This window comes from Stegodyphus dumicola, chromosome X1, assembly GCF_044657685.1.
Source record: "Stegodyphus dumicola isolate Sdum_Otavi_A_Nest chromosome X1, ASM4465768v1".
NCBI classification, from domain to species: domain Eukaryota; kingdom Metazoa; phylum Arthropoda; class Arachnida; order Araneae; family Eresidae; genus Stegodyphus; species Stegodyphus dumicola.
The window spans coordinates 143,354,094-143,376,689 of NC_140780.1; the positions used below are offsets into that span (position 1 = coordinate 143,354,094).

The 22,596-nt window shown below is 31.7% G+C and overlaps 1 long non-coding RNA gene across 1 annotated transcript in view; it reads right to left on the bottom strand.

The window, feature by feature from the left end:
- LOC146993285 (uncharacterized) overlaps window positions 1-22,268 on the bottom strand; it is a 242,628-nt gene extending 220,360 nt beyond the window's left edge. Inside the window, exon 1 of the long non-coding RNA XR_015038351.1 lies at window positions 22,027-22,268. This is a non-coding gene — a long non-coding RNA (uncharacterized LOC146993285). The remainder of the gene's footprint in view (window positions 1-22,026) is intronic.
- Window positions 22,269-22,596: the final 328 nt, after the last annotated feature.

The window sequence follows — 22,596 nt, forward strand, 5'->3', positions numbered from 1 at the left end:
CATAGGCCTGATATATTCAGTAGATAAGAGATCTGATGAAATCATAGATCAAGGGATAAATAGATCAGTAAAAAAATGGTGGGAATTTAAAAGTTGTTTTCTGTTATGTGCCAGACATTCCTTGTTGATCACTAGTTCCTGACAACCTCTAAAGTTAGACAGCAGTGAGCTTCGAAAACCTCAGAGTAATAGTAAATGATTCATCAGATTTTAAAAACACTGCCTTTTCATAAGTAGTATACATACAATAATCAATTTATGGAAATGAACTAGAAACTAAAAAATTACCTCGCGTGCTACAGACATTTTATGAACATTGATCACATAGCACACTTCCAAATGGTTATTGATATCACATTTTTTGTACCCCGAGTTTTCATACTGCATCATCTATCACATTTGAAGTCTTCCATTGGGCAAACATTAAGGAGTGCATTTTTTTACATAATGTACTGGTAATACATTATGTACAAAATGTACCTGGTGCTCACATAACATACACAGCAAAACATTTGTTGTACGTAAAGAAAATTTGGATAATTTCTCATTCTTTATTTGGATTCAATCATTATAATATGCATAATATTTTCAATATTAGAATTTTTAAATCTGATAAATCATTTGCAGTAGCCCTAAACAATGGCACCTGTTCAACTGCACATTAAACATGGAAGCTGTTTTTTTGGGGGGTGTTTAATTTATTTGATTACAGTATAGTGTGGCTAAGGGTAGAGATACTTTCAAAGAGAAATTAGCTCATACATATTTCATATATGCGGAAAACTATGAAAACACACATGCAGCCAACCTATTCGCCAGAATGTGAACACAGGTTGAATTATCAGTACTCAGCTACTTTACTGCTAGTGAAGCCAGAGCTAGACATTTTATTACCTAATAAAATAACTGCTGCTTGCAAATTATGCTTTCCAGTTCCTGCCAAAATTCTAAAAATTTTGACGCTCCTATGTCTCGCTGCCCATTGCACTCATACAGGTTGCCTTGGCCACCGATGAGCATTAAACATGAAGGCAACTGGGATGTAATGGACCATACGATTACACTTGGTTTCAGAACTGTATGGAGATGCATAATGCATGACATAATGTGGCATTTTGTTGATGCGGACCATTGATGTGATTCTTGATGGTGTTGATGTATTAAGATTCATCTGGAAAAAATGAATTTATGTTATTTATCCTTGTATTTGCAAAGTTCTATGCACAACTATAGCTGTAGTCACTTATAATGTTCTAACGAGGGTTTAGTTAGGTTATTTGAATATGGCAAAGCACCTAAGGGCTGCTTATTTTTTCTACCAAAGTTAGCTGAAACAATGGTCACTTTAAAAAAACTACTTTAATTTTTTGCTATGTAGCACCTACTTAGTTCTGAACTGAAGAATAATATAACTGAAACAGCCATACATACAGATTATGTTATCTTAATCAATGAGTCAAACTAGTGAGTTCATTGCTTAAGCATTCACCAGCTTTAAGAAAACCAGATCAAGTAGGATATTGCTTTTTTTTTCCCTTTTAACATAATTAAGTATCAATGTGCTTTAAAAATGATAATTCAAATTGTGACAAAGGTACCTATTGATTATTTACTACATCTCAGATTTTTAGAGGTAGTTATTTCCCAGCAATGATGTCTGTGTGTTTTCTTCGGTGGTAAAGTGCCAATAAATAGTATTTAACTGTAACAGTCATGTATAATCATAACTGACTTCTGATAATTGTGTATGTAATTTTATATTTCATTTTTGTTAGCCATTTTGCATTTTATAAATATGGGTCTTTTTGATTTGCTAAAAATAATGAAAACAGAAAACTGTTCGTTTTTTCTAGTTTCAGTCTGCTATGTCATGGGATAGTAAAAATCTCATAGAATGAAATAATAATCATTCCAAAAGCATATTGCAGTACTAGTAAAGTTCTGATATATGCAAATAAATCATTATGTTAAAGAAAGGAAATTGGTTTGAGGGAAGCATAGCTTTGTAATTTTTGTTCATCAGAGTTCACAAAGTGTATAACTTACTCAAAATAATTCTAAAATTTTGAATTTTGGTACTTTCTAATTTTCTGAACCTCACCAGAATGCTGTGAAAAATTATTCATGGTCTAAACCATGTTGCTAAGAAAACTTTATGTGGCTACACATGTCACTAAAAATCATTTATGTGACAACCCAAGTATACACATAGCATTCTCCCAGACAGCACTTCTCCAGATATTTTCACCAGTGTGGTTGAAGATTATGATCCCTCCTATGGGAATTTCAGTACTTCAGCATTGCGGTGGACCACATACTGCATTTTCTGTTGTTTCTGGTAAAATCTTTGGCAATATAGCTTTCTGCATGCATTCAACATAAAAGGCATCACATGCCCCTCTTTCCTTTCTCATTTTAGGATTCTGGTGCCAAAATTTTGCAATTTTCTGATTTTTTTTTAATTAAAAAGATTTATAGGAAGAACAACGGTGAAAAAAAGCCTAGAAATGTGCGTGTCTTGTATTAAAGAATGTAAAACAATAGGTGGTGGTGGATGCATCGTTGAAATAAATTTAAAGATATGCAAACATCCTAACTCACCAACAAGTTTGCAAATGCTCTTCAAAGTTGCCAATGGGTTCATGACTTACCACATCTGTGGTAAGAATGTAAATTCCATATATTTTATGGCTTTTGTTAAAGATGGAATTAAACACAGGAATTTTAATTTAATAACTTATAATATTTAAACACAAAAACTTATTTCTATGTTTCCCTTAATGGGAGAGCAAACATAAATATTGTTGCAAAATTTAGTTTAAAATATTAATGGTAAATTTAAAATACATTTAAAATGCAATTTGTCACAGTTCTAGATCCCCATCTTTAGAAAAAGGTAAAAAAAAGGTAATGAAGTAGAAATAGATAATGGAAATGACACTGTGTATTTTAAAATATAAATGAAAATTTGGGATAATCCAAGCAACGTTTATGTGTGTAAAAAGTATATTCCTTACTACCTTATGCATACTAAAGGTACCTGATAGATTTAACTGATAACAGTTACTTTTAAAAGAAGAATAATATTAAGAGCAATTCAAAGGTTGTATTTAATTTAAGGGACAGTAGGCAATGTAGGCATATATATTTTGCTGTAAATTGACTGGCAAATGTTATTCAGTAAAGGAAAAGATCCCACATGTGCTTTCTCTATACCACTACTTTAATCTAGTCCATCATTAACAATATTTTTCCTGGGATTCCATCTCAGGGTAAAATTGTAAGCTTTGTAATCTTGTTCTTAAAAATGTAGTTGTATCACGATAAAACATTAATAAACTATGTTAAATATTGTTTTTCCAACATTCCATTAGCAAAATAGAATAAGGATATAACCCTCTCAAGCAAATAACCCATTTTCCTTCCTTTGTAATGATCCGGTATTTCTCAAGGTGTATTGCATAAAGTAAAAATATATATTAACATATGAATTAATTCAGTTGTACATAAAATCACCTCTGACTTTTTAACTGATTTTTTTAAAGGATTAAAACATAACCGATGCACGCCATAAAAGGATTTTTATTACACGGGCTCGAGAAGCTTTACCACGTTACAAAACAAATGACGCCGAAAGCTCTATGTTACGTTTGTATTCTTCTAACCAATAGCAGCGAAGCAGCTATCACAGCAGGAGGTACAGCGAGTACGTTTTAGGAACATGCATCCCGGCTCCGATGCTTCTTAGTTTTTGCAAAAAATCATAATTCCAGCCGGAGTGCACCAGAGCTCTAAACAAGAAGGATGCTGCACTTGTAATTGAATATTGTAATTGCAGCTTTTATGTAATTGAATAACAATTTCAGTAGGAATTCTATCTTGAAAATTTTATTTTTAGCAATAAATTTATATTAAAAATCGCTTATTAAATTGAAATTTATCTGTTTACATTTAATTTAATTTTAAATATTTAATTACTTTAATCTTTAATTATTAAATCTTTCAATAAATAATTAACTAATTATCTAATAGCTATCAATTAAATTGTAAATAATTATATATAATTATTGATTAAATAGCATTTAATAAACAATAATTAAGTAGCTATTAATTAATTTGATAATAATTGACTATTGAGTTTTAAAATTATTAATTAGTTTAATAGTCGTTTTATTTATTTACTCTTGTTCCCTATTTGCTGACGGTCTTCCATAGGGCTCCGGCACTTCTAATTTTAGAAATTAAGCTAAATAGCTATATATTATGTATAAATTATAATATAATGTATAACATATAATGCTATGTATTATGTGTGCTATTATGTATGTATAAATACAATAAACGCATATATAGATCAATATATTTTTAGTACATAATGATTCAAAATAAATTTTATGGAAAAAAAGACACACTTTTGACAGCAAAGAATTTCTGGACATCCCAAGTTAAATACATATGAAATCATTTGCTTACATTCAGTGAACGTTAAAATCAAAACAGCGACACAATGCTTACAACAGCCAGCAATTCCTCCTTTACATGAACAAGAAATTTAAAAAAAAAAAAAAAATATTTTTCCTTTTCCAATAATGAAATGTCCGTCGATTTCAAGCGATCATTACACTATAGAACTTACCCTTCAATAGGAAGTCAAAATTTGTACATTGGGTTTTTCAAGTAAAATTCTGTGCTTTACCAAATGATGCGCTTTTTAAAATTCTCTCTGCTTCAGTAATATAGCGAGAATTTACGCCTCCTTGAACAAAATCAAACATTTCGCAAAAGCTAAGCAACTCCATTTTTGGATGGACGAAGTCAGATCACAAATCAAAATACCGGTTTTTATCCGCCATACCTACAAGCGAATTTAATCGCGGATAAAAAGATAAGGAAAAGTAGTAGAAAATATCATATCTAGAGCTTTAGCAACTTTCCACACAGAATGGTCGGTGTGCGAAAGACTTTCAATGAAGTTATCCCAGCAATTGTTTCTGTAGTCTTGGATAAGTTTTCTGAGGTTTCGATTGGCAGCATTAAATCTTCTTATGTCTTGGGTGGAGTGAGAACGTTGATAAATTTTTCTTAGTCTATTTTTCTCTGTAATTTTCTGTCTAATATTTTGTGGGACCGTATAATTAGTCTGTTTTGGAATAAATTTGGTGTGGTTGATGGCTTCGTTGATTTTACTGCTAAGATAGACTGTGGCATCATGAATTTCGCTTTTATTAGTCATTTTAGTGGTAGCAGATATGTTTTCTTCAAGGTGTTAAACATAGTTTTCCCAATTAATGCGGCACTTTATAGGCGGAAGACCATGCTTTAAGCCATACAAAGTGAAGCGTACTGGTAGGTGATAAAGTTCATTACCCACTTGGAGAAAAGGTATTTGAGGAACATTGAAGGTAATTAAGATGTCTAATACATCAGAAGTATTTGAGATTTGATAAAGATGCGTAGGTTCATCTGGACCATAAATGTTGATATCAGGGTTGTTGATGATGTAATTATTAAGAATAATTCCGTCTGGATTATTTCGCCTGGAGTTCCAGTTAGCGTCCTTACAATTTAGGTCCCCCGCAATAATAGTTGGATAACTTGAGAATATAGTCAAGATCTTGAGTGTTGAGGCTATTGTTGGGTGGCTTATAAACAGCAATGTTGAGATATTCTTTATTATCATTGTTCAAAATAGATACACTTGCTTCAAAGCTCATAAGGGGAAGAGGGAAAATGGTACTGTTCAGACATTTTTTCATGAGAATAGCTGTGCCGCCACCACGATTATGAAGACGGTCAGATCTATAGATGTTGTAGTTGGGAATTTTAAATTTGTCATTTGATTTGAGGTGGGTTTCACTTAATAAAATTACATCCAGACTGTGCTGGTTGACGTAGTTTTGAATTTCAATTTTTCGATTTTTAATACCATTACTATTATAAAACATAAACTTGGCAAAATTAATATGTTGCATGGTATTTGGATTAGCCGTATGGGCGTAATTATTGGCCGATGCTATTCGCACCACCGGTGCGATTAGCCGCTTAAGCTATTCGCACCAATATTAACCCCGCATGCGCATTGAGTTGTAAAAGGCAGGTTTCTAAAATGGCGTAGTTTATCATTTTTTAAGCGTTGGCGACTTTCAAAAGTTTAGAATGGAAAATGGGTTCCTTTTCTTATAAAAAGAAGGTGGTGTGGTGGTGGTGGTGGTGTATTTAATTATGGCAAAGCACACGAGGGCTATCTGCCTAAAGGGAGGGATGCCTTTCGTGGAGGACTTTCTAAGGGAAACTGGCTCGTATACACGTTACACATGGGGAAAACCACGAAAACGCCCATGCAGCCAGCCCGTTCGCGGGATTCGAACCTCAGACCGAACTACCAGTGTTCAGCGTCTTTACCGCTCGGCCGCTGGTGGGCCTATAAAAAGAAGGAACACATTTCTTTTTATTAAAGTATATATAAAAAAGGCAGATTTTTATGTTCGCAATGTATATCCTTTTCCTGAACGGTTTGAATAGTTTAAATGACTGATTTAAAGGAGGGCGAATCGTGCTGACATTTTTTATACCTCTTAGAATACATTTAGCTTTAAAGATGTGTTTTGCTCAATCAAGCCTTTAATTCATTCCTCTTTGAAAAATTTCGTCCGATAAAAGATACTAAAAATTAGACAGCGGATTTCTGTGTAAAAAATTTAGACATGAAATAAGTTAAAAGCGATTATATGAAATATTAAATGAATTATTCTGTATGCCTACTTATTTTTTTTATGGAATTCCTTGGCATTTTCAGGACGCAAAAAGTACTTCAAAGAACTTTGAAATATTAGTACAAACACATTAATCAATTAAATTGAAATAAATAATGGGATGTAATTTAAAAGACAGAAAAAATTAATGTAAGAGATTTAGATTTAAAAATTTGCACACAGAAATGATTTATCAGATTGTATAAGGTTTTATTTCATAAATAACTTTGATTTTGAAATATGGCATTTGAACCTATAAACATGAGTGGATACTGAAAAAATGATGAATATATAAGAATATTATCATTTTCAGTCAGTTTTCTTATTGAATAATAAATTTTGACAGTCCTATGCTATAAGAATAGGTCTAAGTTTGCATAAAAATTCCTCTGTTAAATAAAAGAATTTAAGTAATTTTTGTAGCTTTTTTGTCAAGACACTAAAGATTTTTTTAACTAATTACTTGTCCTCGCTTGCAATCAGAACCATCATTAAATCCCTATTTTATTTAATCATTTCCTGAACATTATCATGTATATAGATTGACTTCGTCTTTGTAACTGATAATTATTACTTGCAAATTATTCTCTTGCTGGTGAACTACTAACAAACCTTTCTATTGCTGAGTTAGGGTTAACAACTTTTGCTCTCACTACCGCCTGCCTTACGGAAATCGGCGTAAAATGCGGCCGATGCTATTCGCACCAGCGGTGCGTTTAGCCGCTTAAGCTATTCGCACCACCATTGACCACGCATGTGCATTGAACTGTTAGATCCATAACGGATTCGACGTACGCGAACTGCCTAAGAGTTGTAGTGAGCCCTTTTTTTTTTTTGAAGGCGGGTTACTACTTTGGCGTAGTTTATCATTTTTTAAGCGTTGGCGACTTTCAAAAGTTTAGAATGGAAAATGGGTTCCTTTTCTTATAAAAAGAAGGAACACATTTCCTTTTATTAAAGTACATATAAAAAAGGTTAGATTGTTCGCAATGTTTATCGTTTTCCTGAACGGTTGAAATAGTTTAAATGACTGATTGGGGGGGGGGACAAAATCTTGTTTACATTTTTTTGATTTTCTTAGAACACATTTAGTTTCAAAGATGTGTTTTGCGCAATCAAGACTTTAATTTATTACAAGTTTATTTATTGTCAGTTTGCTATCATAATTTATTACTTGTTAATTAATGCTAGTTTAACACATTAAAGAAAACAGTATTTATAATATCTCATAATTCTAAGAATTTATTTAAGGCAATGAAGAAAAAGACATTAAACAGATAGCAAACAACAGTTTGAGAAAAAAAATCGATGAGGTATAATATTTAAAGGCAAAAAAATATTTAAGCGATCTCAGGGAAAAAAAAAAAAAAAAAAAAAAAGATCGGAGAGCGAAGTAGCGCATAGCGTAACCTAATATACACGTCGCTCCGCAAAATCTCCATTTTCCCTCTATGGAAACTGGAAATACCTCAAAACAAGACAGGACTAAGGCCTTATACTAGTAGATAGGGCTTAAGCTGTATAGTAGGGCGGGCTCAGAAGGGAGAATTGTTGACAAACGAGATTGATAACGAAGTTAGCGCCTGTTTGGAATTGTTACCACAAAAAGAGACGCAAGCAATGAGCAATTTCAAGCATTATTTAACGCTAAAAACTGGTGAACAATTATATTAATAAATTTAAAAGCACTTAGATTTGATTTAGTTTAGATGAAAGAAGGATACTTATCTCAAAATTCCATGGTTTCTTCGTGTATTCTCGCAGTGTCCACTCTATCACTCTCATTAACATCGGAGCTAAATTAGGGAAAGAAGAGTTTAAAGCTTTCGCTGCGGAGTTAGATCTAACCGTTGCGAAAGATGTGAAAATTGTTATTTTAACCCTTTAACTGCTTAAGACGTGTTTAAACGTTTTTGGAATTTCTTTAAAAATGCTTAAGACGTCTTTACACGAATTTCAAATGCCCGAAAAATGCTTAAGACTTGTATACACGAATCCCGAATTTCGCGAAGATTGCTTAAGACGTGTTTAGACGATGCGATCTGGTCTTCCTTCCCCTACCTTTCTGCAGGCGGCTGTCAGTTGACACAAAGGTCTTAATAGGGTGTGAAGTCTCTTTGAAAAGAGCGCTTTAGGAAAAAGTCCTTAGAGTGAAGTATCTTTGTCAGACAGCAGGTATGTATTATCTGTGTGCCGACTAAAAGTTTGCGAAAGAAGATAAATCGTTTTACAACTGTTTGCCTTGTGGTACTTTATACAAATGAAAGTCAAACAGGATCCGACGTTGTTATAGTACACTGCCGAATTTTAGTAGAAACAAGAAAAAATAAGAATTGTAACGGAAGACGCCTTTATGCCTATATGTTATAGAATCAAATATTTTATTTTTGTATTGAAAAATGATTACAATTTCTGATTCGGCAGGAAAAAATATAAAATGTTGCAACAAGCTTTCTTGTTTGCCTTCGTATTTCAAATGCGCGTTATTATAATGGTATATTCTTCTTTTTACATTCTTAAATGTTAAAACTGTACTTTCAGCATGACTGAGTTTTGTACTCGTATGTGTGGCTCTATGCTCCGTAGAAATGGCGAACTGACATATAAAAATTATATGAATGTTGAAAGGAAGATATTCTACTCGAAACTTCAACTAAATGGAATAAATGAATACGCCGAAGGAATTTCTAGAAATATTGGTTTTAAAAATTTTATTATTAAGATTTTAAATACAAAATGTTTTGAAATCTAAAGAAAAATATATGTAATCCTTGAAACATTTTTGGAAAGAAATCTATCGATATAAAATCTCTTAAAATTAATGGAGTGTAAATTAATTAAAACAGTTAGTGTACGGAAGGGTTAGATATACTGCGCACAAAAATTACAGTCAGAAGATCAATTATTTAAAGATATAAATTAATTACATTAAAAGAATTTAAAATAAATTAACATCTGTCCAAATGTCAATGCTAACAGCAATAGCACGAATGAAAGTTATTCTTTAAATTCCGAACTTAGTTCATCCGTCGGTACGCAATGATTGTGTCTTTGCGGTTACTTTTCTTATAGATACTACAAAAGGCCGCCAACGAAGTAGCGGTAAAATCGTTGAATACTAATAGTTTGAAGCGGGTTCCAATCCTGATGAATGGATTGCCTGCATACCAGTTTTAGCGAATGTTTGTTGCGCATGTTTAATGTGAATATGAGCCAATTTTAGTTAGCTTTTCATGATGACGTGCCTTGACTACGAGTCCTCGCTCGAGTTGTGTTTGGTTTGGCTTGTTAGATTATTAAGCACGTGAAGGGGATTTGTCTAAGGGGAGGTATGCTTTCGTGACAGATTTTCTAAGGGAAACAATCTCGCACTACAAAAAGTTAAAACCATAAAAACGCCCATGCAATCAGCTTGTTCACGAGGGTTTGAATGCAGGTCAAACTACCAGTATGTTAAGAGAAGCGATTCCAAGAATGTTTAATTATTTTATTTAGTTTGTCATAAGCTAAATAAAATAATTAAACATTCTTGAAATCTCTTCACATTACTGAAATGGCAATAACTTCGAATTATCCCATGCTACCACTTTTCCTCTAATATGAAATTTTGAACTTTTCCGTTATCGGACAGCCCACCAGCGACTGAGCGGAGTCTAACGGAACAACTGGTGGTTCTGTCCGGTGTTCGAATCCCGGCAAACGAGCTGGTTGCCAAGATGATATTCTTAGTTTTTCATATGTGTAACATGTATGCAAGCCAATTTCCGTTAAGCAGTCCTCGAACGAAGGCATCCTTGACCTTAGGCAAATAACCATCGAGTACTTTGCCATAATCAAATAAACCTTTATCCATAACATGCTTCAAATATTTTTATGTTGAAAAGTTCATGCGCCAAAGTTGGCCCCCGTTGAATGAAATGTGTTGTTTATTTTTTCTTTGTTTTTTATAACAACAACGTTCTTGTTTTCAGAATCTGAATTATCAATAAAATTCTTTTAATAATATGCGATTCTTTTTTTTTTTTTTTTTTTTTTTTTTTTTTTTTTTTTTTTGTTTAATGAAAAATTAATTTAAGCGACAAATCTCTTATATTTAGAAAATTTTTCTATTTTCGAAACGAGTTGCTGTCAAAAGCGCATCTTCTCGTTGCTGCATATATTTATTTAAAGCAAACTGCTTGGCGCGTGTGCTTTTATATTTGAAAAGATTCAGAGAATTTTCAACAGGGAAATAAATTTATTAATTTTACTGAATTTTGTGGATTCTTTGTGTTTTGAGGTAAAAGTCAAACCATCAGATATGTGATAACTTTAAAATAAGGGTATATATAATCAGGATTTTGCGGCCAGACATTCCCAGCGAAATACATTACAAAAAATTATCTATGTAGAATTAATGTATATTCCGTTTAGTATTTTAATTTATCAGTGTTATTACAGATAAGTTTATCAGTGTAAGTTATATCGAGTTTTAGTTGTGTTCGATATAAGAATTTTATTTGGTTTATATAAATCCGATTCGATTAATAATATTATATTTATTAAATACTATTTATTAGGTTTCCAAATCTGTCAAACCCAATCAATGGCCTCCTGGTTAAGATATCTGATTATCGCTATTTCGACTCGTATTCGAACCCAAACAAACGAACTGATTGAATTTTGTGATTTCCCCTATGTGTAACATGAACATGAGTACGTTTTACTTAGAAAGTCGTCCATGGAGACATTCATTGCCTTCGGCTGATAGATCTCATTTCCTTTGCCATACTCAAAAAATCTAAAAATTTTTCTAAAACACTTAGAGATGCATATAACAAAATAAAATTAAGTAAATAAGAAAATAAATTAAGTAAATGCATATAAAAAAACTGAAGTAAATGTATATAACGAAAAAAAAAGGAGGTAAAAACAAATTTTCAATACAGTAGTTTTTAAATTGCTTGTTTTCAAATATTATTTCATTTTTATGTATGTACTAATATACAGTGTATGTGTGCGAAAGTGTGCTTGTTCGGCATATCCATATATATTAATTAAATAAATCTGATTTGAAAATGCATGCACTAACGCGCTATTCTCGTAATTTGAAAAACACTAAAGTATTGTCTGAGAAAAAGTATTTATAAAGAAAATTAAATTTCGTCTTCTTACTCGGTGCTGTGTAAAAAATTTAAATAAGCTTATTAATTTTTTTCTTCTTTATTAAAAACAAATTAGTTTCTTTTCATCTATATGTGAAAAATAACAAAATCTTGCTGTCAGAATGGAAATTCTTAAAAATATAAAACTCGTTTTCTTCGAACAAAAGTTTCTGAGAAATTTCTCTAGGTCAGCAGGTAGTAACAGGACCACTGACTGCTTTGTTTGAAAAACCCGATGAAGTGAAATGATTTTACCCCCAAAAGGTTTTCTTTAACAAAGCAGATGCGGTCCAAATGGCTTTTCTGAAAAGCGTTCGTATTTGAATAGCTTGAAGCTTGAAAGCTTGAGTTGGAAGACTTATTGTTTCCGAAGCAATGAGTCAGACAGCAATAAAATTTGTTATAGATATTTCTCTCTCTTTGTGAGTTCTTGAAATCTTGGAATGGGTGAAAGTTTATTTTGTTTTACATATATAAGGAAATTGCATGTAAAGCAAAATAATTCAAGGCACATGTTGTATGTTAATCATTGTACGTCCCCTCAGCTCTTCGGTTGGGTATTAAGAAAAGAAATTCCTATACTGCTTTTGTATTACTTGTATATCGAAAGATTTGAAAAAAATAGCTTCATATGAAAAGTTTTTCTCCGATGAACGAATGCAGCTGAAACATGTTTCTGTCTTCAAGTATATCCACAAAACATGAAATAGTATTGTACTCTTTTGTATTCTATTGCATTTTTATATTACTTCGTGGTAAATTTTTTGGTTCTTAAATTTCTCTCTCTCTTTTCTTATAATACACAAGTACTCTTTCAAATATGGCTGACCTATGAACCTAAATTTTTATACCATAAAATTTTATATGAAAATTAGCCGTAATCATTAGACACAGCTTTGTGTATATTATATTCTTGAATACATGCCTGCAATTAATACTAAGAATACTATTGATAAAATTCGTGATATAATTAATAATGAAAATACTGTTTAAGCTAAAAACCGATTTGAATCTTTTTTTTCATTATAGGGTAACATGAGCCAAACAATTTTCGTTAGAAATATACAATTATGCTAACTTGACCCATCAGATAGAAGATATTTTATTATCATCATCGGGGCTATGATAAAAGACTTTTTACGCTTAAGATTTTGGATTATGATAAAGCACACAGGACCTATTTGTCTAAGGGAAAGGAAGTCTTCGGGGTAGATTTTTTTTTTGTGGGAAAAAAACTGTTAATTCACAATCAATTGTACTTATGAAAAACCCCTAAACCCCCCATGCAGCCGCTAGAATTTACCGGTGCTCAGCTATCTTACCGTTTGGAGACTAGTTGGCTTTCTGAACTTACGCAATACCTATCTGAATTTGAATATTTGCATAAAAAACGAGCAAAATAAAATGACACATTGTAAATAGTACATTTTACTGAAATCAAACTTTTTTGAAAAAGGAAAATTAATTGTAAGGAATAAGATGGATGCATTTAATTAAACGGCGGGCAATAACAGCGCTGATCGTATGTTTCGTATAGGAAATCATTTTCTTCGTGTTATCGTATAACGGAAAATATCCACAGATTATATTTTACAGTTTTTAAGAAGTCATGGATTATCTGCTTTAAGAGAACACCTTCGTGGGCAATTTTCTAAATAAAATTGGCTTGAATTCACGTTACGCATCGAGAAAATCATAAATACCACAAGCAGCTAAACTGTTCGGTTGCCAACAACAAAATACCAACATCCAGCAATCTTATTCACTCAACTATAGTGAACTTAAACTAATGTTTGTATATTATTAGTAGTATTAAAATAACGAAAATATTTATTCTAATAAAAATTTTTGTTTGAATATCCTCCCTAGTAAGGTATTTCCTTTGGTTGGAGATTTGTCAACAATAAATGCTATGTTTAAGCAAGACATTTATTTAGAGCATAATGCTTCAAAAATGTATGCTGGGATCCCTAGAAAAAAAAAATATCGCCGGAAAATATATCTCCGAAAAAATATTTAATTATTCATATTCTTATGATTAATTATTAAATAATTAATAACTTTTATAATTATTAAATTAAATGCTTATTTATACTTTACCAAATGTACAGCAACACTCTTTCTTTACAAATATACCATATTGAATAAATTATATTGTAAGCTAATAAGTAACAATATTGCTTTGTTTAATTAAGATACAATAACAAGCCGAACAAACATTAAATTGGAAGTCAAACAACAAAAATCAGCTTTATATTTTCAAATTTTCACAATCTAATTTTCATTATATCTTATCTCGTTCATTTGCGCTTTTGCAGCTGAAGATGATGGTTCGGTAAAACCATCGAAACTAGTCCTGTGAAAATTTGAAAATATAACGCTGATTTTTGTTCTTTGACTTGTTCTTTGACAAATTAATTGCTTTGTTTGTTATTAATATGTCTCATCTTTCCTATTTCAGATAAAATTTACTAGTGTTTCTTGGACAGGAAAGCAAGAATTTTTAATTTGAATCAATAAATTTATGATACACTGAAAACGGTTTCATGTTATAATTCCCTTTCTGAATATCTTGAATGTATATAAAAAAGTAAAATGCAAATTTAATATTAATATTATCAGCCTTAAAAACACCCAAATATTTCGTTTTTCGTCCTCTGAAAACTACGTAATAATTAAGGAAAAAAGAAATTATTTAAAATAATTATTAGTTGCCTGCAAATATAGACTTATTAGTTGCCTGCAAATATAGACTTATTAGTTACCTGAAGAATATAGGAAAATGCTGAAGGTTTTAAAGATTTTTAATTAATGACAAAACTACAGAAAATCGGAAATAATACGAAATGTTTCAGCAATATCTCAGAAGGAATGAAAATTGCACCAGATATTTGTCAGAATATAATTTTAGTGATAGCAGTTTAATCAGTCTGCATTGAAATTCCGGTGATAATCAGTGACATACAGATTTAGGTTACTTAGGTTAAAAATGCGTAATAATTTAAAATTTAACCGGGTAAATTTTAAAACCAATTTATTTGAAAACTATCAGCTTCGCTGCGAGCCTTCGTCTGGCTTTTAAATGTACCGGAAAAATGGCTGAAGGAAACTCCAAACGTTAAATTTAAAAACTGCGTAGGATTTTACTCTGCAGAACAACTTCATAAAAAAGTTATTACGCATAACAAAATTACAATGAAATAAGCAATGTCACTTAATACAAATATTAATTATCCTAATAAATAAATTAACCAAATTCCCTTTGCAAAATCTTAAGAACTCAAATGGTATAAAGGAGGTTAATAACTTTGTTTCCTAAAAAAATCAGTCAAAACTTTTCAATATCTTAAAAACAGTGAAATGAGCAATAAATAAAATAAAGGAATGCAAAAAAACAAAAAATTCTGAAAAGCAAAGTATAATTAATGATATTTTATCTTATGTTTTCAAGCGAAAAAATTACAATGAAATAAGCTATATCTCTTAATACAAATATTAATTATCCTAATTAAAAAATTAAAAAACTTTCCGTAGAAGAACAAATATCATGCAAAACTTTTCAATATCTTATAAACAGTGAAATAAGCAAAAAAATAACATGAAAGCAACTCAAAAAACATAAAATTCCGCGCAGAATTTTACTCCACAGAACAACTTTATCAAAAAAAAAATCAATAAAAATATATTATATTTATATAAAAATGACAATGAAATATGCCAATCTCTTAAAAACAGTGACATAAGAAATACGATGAAAAATTGTTGCCAAACCCATATTTCTAAAAGAATGAAACTATTCAAAATGATGCGATTTCATCAAAAATCTATCAACAACAATAAGACAGGAAAATTGTTGCCAAAATCACATTTTTAAAGATGTGAGATGTGAGAAATGTACTCGGAAGCTTCATTTAAAAAAATCTTTTAAAAATACAAAATATTATCATTTTTCCAAAATTCTTTTTGTAAAAGCATTCGCAAGGATGAAAGTTTAACGTGTCCAAAAATCAAAGAAAAATAAACTGTACATTTTTAAAAATAAACTTTTTTAGAAAAAATCCAATTGAAAAAGTTTTAAGCTCCCTTTGTTAAATAAATTCGTATTTAATCGATTTATTGAAACACGAAATTTATTTTAAGTTCGTAAAATAGCTAAGTGCCTACGTTTCATGACGATATGAAAATGGAGTGTGTAGAGTAAAATTTCGCTTTCCTATATCCCATTATGTTTCAAAATGACACAATTTCGTCACAAAACATGAAATAAAAAAAAATTCGAATACGAATTTCGAAAAACTCGCTTCGAAGTGCTCTGGCTCTTGTGTAGATGTACGTATGTACCAAATTTCGTAGCCGTGGGTCTATTAGCTTACGCGCAGCGCGAACGAAAGGCGCACACACACAGAGAGACTTTTTCTTTTATTATATGTAGAGAAGATATGTAGAGATAAGATTGTTTAAGGGAAGGAACCTTTCAAGTTTCGCAGCTGTAGCCTGCGGCATTAAGACGATCATCACGGAGAGTCCAGGCTTTTGCAATTCTCTTGAGAGCTCACAGCTACCGAACAATATATGGCAATCAATATCACTTAGCGGAATCACTGAAGTAAAATTCTGGGAGGGATGGGAAATAACAAAAGAACTGCTTGACAATTTTCAGAGGTTTAGGGTTATTTTCGCGACATTTTACGGGAAGTTCGGTCCAAAACTAGCGACAGTTTTAAAGGGATTCGCAGATAATTACTCGACAGGCTAAGGGTTAAAAACTTTTATAAAGAAATAATAAAGTTTTGAAAACTTATCAAGAGTTAGTAAAAGCGTAGTTGATTACGCACTTAAGCAAGGGGAAAATACTCAAAGCCAAAAACAAGTCACAAATTGCGTTACAAAAACTTGAAAACGAAACAAAGGTAGAGTTAGATCAAATCAAACTAGCGCAGTTGGAGAAAGAACTTCAAATCGCGAATATCAAATCGAGTTGTCCCAAAATACGTCGTCTTCCACAGTAAAGCCATCAAAAGACAGACATCAAAGACCTAATCCCTGATATCTCAGTTGATGAATTTGAGAATGCTGAAAAGACACTTTGTAGGTTTGGAACAGAAAGAATCATTTACATGCATAAAAGACTCCACTGTTCGTGCGTTGAGACTAATCGTAGACGAAATGGAATTTTCAGAGCGAAAACGGACGTCCTACAGCGTTAAGATGAAGAAAATTTCCAATATCCTCTCATTTTACCTTTAAAACACCCTCTTGTTTAGAGACTAATTTATGAGACACATGTAGAACTCCAGCATGCTGTCGTCAGCATTTTAATGGCAAATTTTAGAGAAAACTTTTGGATATAAAATCCAGAAAAACTGTTCGAAATATTATTAAATATTATCAGGAAATGTGTAAGTTGTAAAAGATTTGCTACACAAAGAGTAGTAGTCGAGCCAGGATTTCCACCCGAATTCAAACTTAGAGAAAGGGCCGTTTTTGAAGTCGTCGATGTAGATCTAGCAGATCCTCTCTATCTCCGTGATGGATCTATAGCTTGGATAGTCTAGATTCATTGCTAGAAGAGGTAGACCTTATGCAATATATTCCAACAACGGAACTAATTTGGTACGGACTAACAGTGTTCTTAAGAAAGTGAAGTAGAACGCCATATGTTCAGCTGTTTCTATTTAAAGGACACGATGAAAATTCAAACCTCCGACTGCTACCTGGCGGGAGAGGCTTGTGCGAATGACGAAAGAAAATTTTTAAGAAGAATATAAGGCCGAACTTTCTTAAATTACGAAGAGTTATATATTATATTATGTGACTGTGAACGAATGATTAATACACGACATATCACATACGTATCAGAAGATAATCAAGATCCTTCACCATTGACCCCTGTGATGTTCCTCCATGAATTGGCGTCATCAGGAGTTCCTGATATTGACTGCGCAGACTACCAAGAACTAAACCGCTGATCCAAATATCGACAGAGAATAAGACGTGATCTAAGAAACAGATTTCGTAGTGAATATCTTGGTCAGTTGAGACAACATGCGATAAAGAGGGAAAAATATCAACAGTGTCAAGTAGGCGATGTCGTTCTGTTGGAAGACGCCGCACTCATTAGTGTTTAGCCAACATAATCGAGCTTTTTCCCAGTATAGACGGAAAAGTTAGACTAACGAGGGTCAAGATAAGAAATGAACTCTGCTTCCTCCAGTGGCCCGGCTTTCCCCGTCGGAGATCTCTATTCCCGAATCTGCTGGTCCTCTGTTCCACGGCAGCACATCTCGAGATAGAAACAACCCTACGACTGGTCAGGCTGATTGTGTTTCAGAACCTGCTTCAAGTCCTCACGTGATAACCAGAGCTGGAAGAGTTGTTGGTCTCCCTCATCGACTGGACCTGTGTGTATTGAGTTCCTCCGTACCGTCGGACCTCAATGGTGGGAGGAGATGTTACATCTAAACTCTGGACTGTCAGCGCCGTTACATCTAAAATCTAGAATAATCAAAACAAAAACGTACATAGAACTCTGATTTGCAGTTAGCTAGAACTAAGGCTCCTCTAAACCAGGCTGAATCACCAACGTTTCTCTCTTGGCGAGGGAGTGAACGCGCTGCCAATTTTGGCGCGTTTATCGCACACGCTGGCTGAATGTCTGCTGTTTTTTTAAAGATTTATTTTATAGACGCGCGGTATTCAGCGCATATAAGCTTTTCGGATAATTTATTAATTCTCGAATAGTATATAGACGTTTTCACTTAAATAAAAATTTCGCGTATATTTTGTAAACATATTCAAAATAACTTATTCTTTAGATGTTTCAGTTTCGTTAGCAGACTATAATAAATAAGATATGAATAAAAACTTTCAATAGTGTCAAATGGGGAAATAGTTAAAGCGTAGAGTGTGCAAATAAATTTATCTTAATGACATTTTAACAAAAATTTCCATAAAAACACTGTAAATTCATACTAAAAAAATAACTTAAGAATATGTTGTCATTTAAGTCTGAGGTACATGGAAATAATTGTGCAAGATTCTGAAGAAACACTTTCTTTTAAATGTGTGAAATATTTCATAACATAATATGGAAGAAGAAAGTACAGCATTCTGTGTTTTGGATGCTTTTCATCAAATGTAATATAAATACGAACTAGAAACCGTAATAAAAAGTCCTTCCTCTTCAATCAGATCACCTTTGTGTTGCATTGTATTTGTAATACTTCTAAAAATCCAGTTTTTACCTAAATTAAAAAAACAGTTATTCCATAAAAGATAATAACTTTGAACGTATATAGAATGAATTTTGTAATTTGAGTTATGTTACAAAATAATTCATAGTTTATATATTTTATACTAATAATTTAGATAAAACCTGTCCAATTTAAGAATGTGTGTTAACCACATTCTTAAATTGTAAAAGGACGACTTAACCACATGTAATTCATTTCAAAGCATAAAAGAAAGCTTATTTTTTATTTTACACAGCAACAGCATTTTCATGCAGTCAAGTTTTTTTAACTGCTAGTTATTATACATAATACTTAATTTTAAACCCATTCTTATTAGAAAGCATAACTAAGAAACTTCTTTTTAAAGCACCACAGTGATTGCAAAGAATGTCGTTAAATTTACAAAAGTATTGAAGATATATTGAACAGCATTATAACAAGAAAGTACTGTACAAAATATGTAAATTTAGCATAACTTCTTTTTTAATATTTGCATAGTTTCCTCCAAATGAACCTTAATGGGAAGTTATCTTGCGAAAATTTAAAAGTATTAAAATGGCCTCTATTTAAGATGTAACTGCATTTATAATTATTTTGTAATTGCGAATAGATTATATTATTGCAATTAGATTATGCACTTACAACATAATTGCATAAAGTAATGAAATTAAGAGTTCACAGATACAATGTAATATAATTACAATGCAATTACCTAAATTGTAATTATAATCACTTATTTCATACCACAATATTATTACAATCACAATGTAATTTAAATTGGGTACTATATTTGCATACCCTCCACTCAAAAGGAGGTACTGATAAGCCTGGAAGTTATTATCAACAAAAAGCCTGTTCAGGACAGTTTGATGACAATTTCCACCGGGCGAAAAGTACATTCTTAAGCCCAGGCAAATCATGACAATAAAAATCATTTAGTCTTATGATTCACTATATTTTAAACCCTAAATTTGAATTCTGCACCAAATTATTTACCTATATTTTAACATACTTTATGAATTATTAGAAGCGATATGGCAAATATCTTCTAAAATAACTGTAAAATATTTGTATCCATTAATTGATTCAGATACACACTTTTATTATTTAAGTATATCAAAATAACAGTTTCATGTTCCTGAAATACAAAAATTATGGAAAAAGTTAAAGTAATATTCTTAGAAGCATATGATATTAGTCACCAGATGCAAAATTATAGTTAATTTTTTGCCCTAAATACAATTTTATTACACAGTAGTCAAATGTGTAACTTAATAACATGTTATATAAAAAATTAATGATAATAAGTTTATCAGAAATGAATTAATTCTGCAAATAAACTTTCTGCACTTGAAAATTTTCTACACCTGAGGGGAAGGAGAGATCTAGTAAAATTAGATTTATTATAACTTCAGTTGGACCAAACACCTTCTCTCTATATATATGCATCACTAAAGAAATAAATAAAATTATCATGCTTAAAAAACAGATATACCATACCAGTTTTTTTTCCCCTTGTTACACTTTACATTGAGAAATAACAAACCGTACAACACTGAAAAATACTATCCTTGAAATTTTGTTTAAATGAAGAAACACACACCATCTTTTTATTTAAGCATTACACTTCAAAAACAGATACACATACCAATTTATTTTCACTAGCCTTTATACTGATAACATGCCATATAAAAATGAAAAGAATTATCCTTGAAATTTAGATAAAATGAAGTAACACAATGGGAAAATTTATGCACACGGACATCTTTTTTCTATTGCATGTTGTCTGACATGATCCACAAGTGCCTAAAAATGTACCCAAAGAAACGCATTTCAATATTAACAAAAAATTGTTTACAGATTAAAATTCATTCATTTCATACCAGTATTATAAAGATCATGCATGAAACAAATCTGCTTTCCCATACTTTTAAGTAAAACTTTTATACTGGAAAATAGACTATATTTCTATAATTAGAAACAAGAAAATACTAATTTGAATGGTCTGCATTCATTTCTAAATCTTTACTCCATTGCCAAATTGTATAATACTGTGATTATAAATGGTGTTGGTGTATTTAATTACGGCAAAGCACACTAGGGCTATCTGCCTAAGAGGAGGGATGCCTTTCGTGGAGGACTTTCTAAGGGAAACCGGCTCGTATACACGTTACACATGGGGAAAACCACGAAAACACCCATGCAGCCAGCCCGTTCGCGGGATTCGAACCTCGGACCGAACTACCAGTGTTTAGCGACTTTACCGCTCGGCCGCTGGTGAGCCCTGTGATTATAAATAAACTTGCACAATCCTTGCAATTATTGAAGTCAGATTATATATATTTTGTCTCACACTATTCAATTTATTCTATTGACTTCAGATGTCAATGTCAAAATTCTGGAAGTTATTTTAACCAAGAAACAGTAGTGGGCACCGTGCATAAACAACTCATCTAACTTTTTAACAATAGTGATTATAAAATAAAGAAAAAATTATATATCATTCCAACGATATTGCAACTATAGTATAATGTTACATATATCTTTAGCAAACATTCAGATTTTATCTTGACTTTCCAAATTATTATTTATTTTTTAATAAATTTCAATATGCTAATGATTTTCATGTTACATTAGTATAAATTCCACAATTAGCACAGGAAAACAAAATCCGCGCTTTATATTAGAAGAGAAATTTCTTTTCCATATTCAAAACATCTACATTGGCGATGTTTGGCGACGGGTACATTAACCCTAGACTAATTTAATTATAGCTATTATTACAGAAATTAGCAGATACTCAGGTTATTGTACACAAGAATTTCACTTTACTTGCACATTATAAACATCAGAGAAGATATAAACTCTAAATGAAGGCGTAATTAACATTATACTTACTAAGCAAAGTTCAGCGCCTGGACCAGGTTTCCAATTGTCTCTTCGGCAATTATTTACCCATATTTTTCTTCTTTCTTCATTTTTAGGAAATTTTTCCAATGTATGACCTTTCCGTGAATGATTTGAACAATTAATAGCTGTACATCCGCCCATTTTACACAAAAAAAAACACAAAAAATTGTTGCACCTTAACCACTCAGCCGCCATTAAATCTCCCACTTGGGAGCGCGAATGCCTGATGATTCAGCCTGGTTTATAGGAGCCTTAGCTAGAACCAGAACAAGAACTAAAAAGATTGTATGAAGGAAAGAGCGTAATGTTCATCTAAACGTAGTCTATTAATTGTGTATAAATATAATCTATTTATGTTTCACAGAAGTCTAAGTGTCAATATTTTGAAGAATCTTTGAATTTAGATAGTTCAACGATCAGTGTTAAGTTTAGGATTATATATCTTTAGATTGCCAATGTTCGTCTTTGGTGTTCGTGAATAAACGTTGTGTGGTATAACGCTCCTCTGTTTCTTAGAGATTTACACATATTTTGTTTATGGTGCCTGCAAACCGGGAT